At 47.7% G+C, this 895-nt stretch overlaps 1 long non-coding RNA gene across 1 annotated transcript; it reads left to right on the top strand.

The window, feature by feature from the left end:
- Positions 1–34: 34 nt before the first annotated feature.
- Positions 35–839, top strand: LOC147820188 (uncharacterized). The gene is made up of 2 exons (XR_015437444.1): positions 35–602; positions 680–839. It is a non-coding gene; the product is annotated as an uncharacterized LOC147820188 (long non-coding RNA).
- The last annotated feature ends 56 nt before the right edge of the window (positions 840–895 follow it).

Consider the following 895-nt stretch of genomic DNA (forward strand, 5'->3'; position numbering starts at 1 on the left):
TATCTCGCCGCTCGTTAAGGCCTTGATTCGTTCGGCCGCCAATTTGTCCAAGCCGGGGGCGTCAGAGGTGTCGTTAATGAGGCCCAGCGGTGAAACGCATGCTGCTCGCCCTCATTAAACCTAAGTGACATCTCCAAGGGAGAACGGGGGCTCCACCCACCTCCACACTGCCCCCCCACAGAGAGAGAGGGGACGAGGGCGACCACAGGCTGACCCCCCACAGACAGATAACGAACCAAACTACAGTTTGACTGTGAATGTCTCACAGACACACACACACACACACACACACACAAACACACACACACCTCTGAACCAAACTAAACAACTGTATTATCTTTGTGTTCATGATGAGTGTTAGAGCCCCGCCCTCTCCAGTCAGTGATGATGTCACCTGTCACAAGTTGTTTTTTCAATGCAACTGTCTGTGGGGTGATGGGAAATATTAGACAAAGATTTTAGTCCTGATCCAGGACTGGGTTGTTATTTGTGTTATAATGAGGTTTCACGTTGTGGACTGAACCTGGTTCTGTGTTTGTCTTCCAGTAACCGGTCCGCTGACAGAGTCTCAGGTCGCCTACGTCTTGCGGGAAACTCTGCAGGTATCGTCCAATCAGACTCTTAGACTGTTCAGCTCGTGTTCAGTCAGATTGTAGAACACTGTGTCCTGTGTCCTCAGGGTCTCTTCTACCTGCACAGTAAAGGAAAGATGCACAGAGACATCAAGGTGAGATTTACAGTATGGACCAATCAGCTGAAGAGTTTGTGATGACATCATGACTTATGTCTTTGTGAATAAATAACAACTGTCAATAAAGTTTTGAAGTGAACTGACAAAACGTCACAGTTTCATGTTCATGTTCAGTTCAGTGTGTGTGTGTGTGTGTGTGTGTGT

Source organism: Seriola lalandi, unplaced genomic scaffold (genome assembly GCF_002814215.2).
Source record: "Seriola lalandi dorsalis isolate HSWRI2012SDOR001 ecotype SW California unplaced genomic scaffold, Sedor1 jcf7180001978780, whole genome shotgun sequence".
NCBI classification, from domain to species: Eukaryota; Metazoa; Chordata; class Actinopteri; order Carangiformes; family Carangidae; genus Seriola; species Seriola lalandi.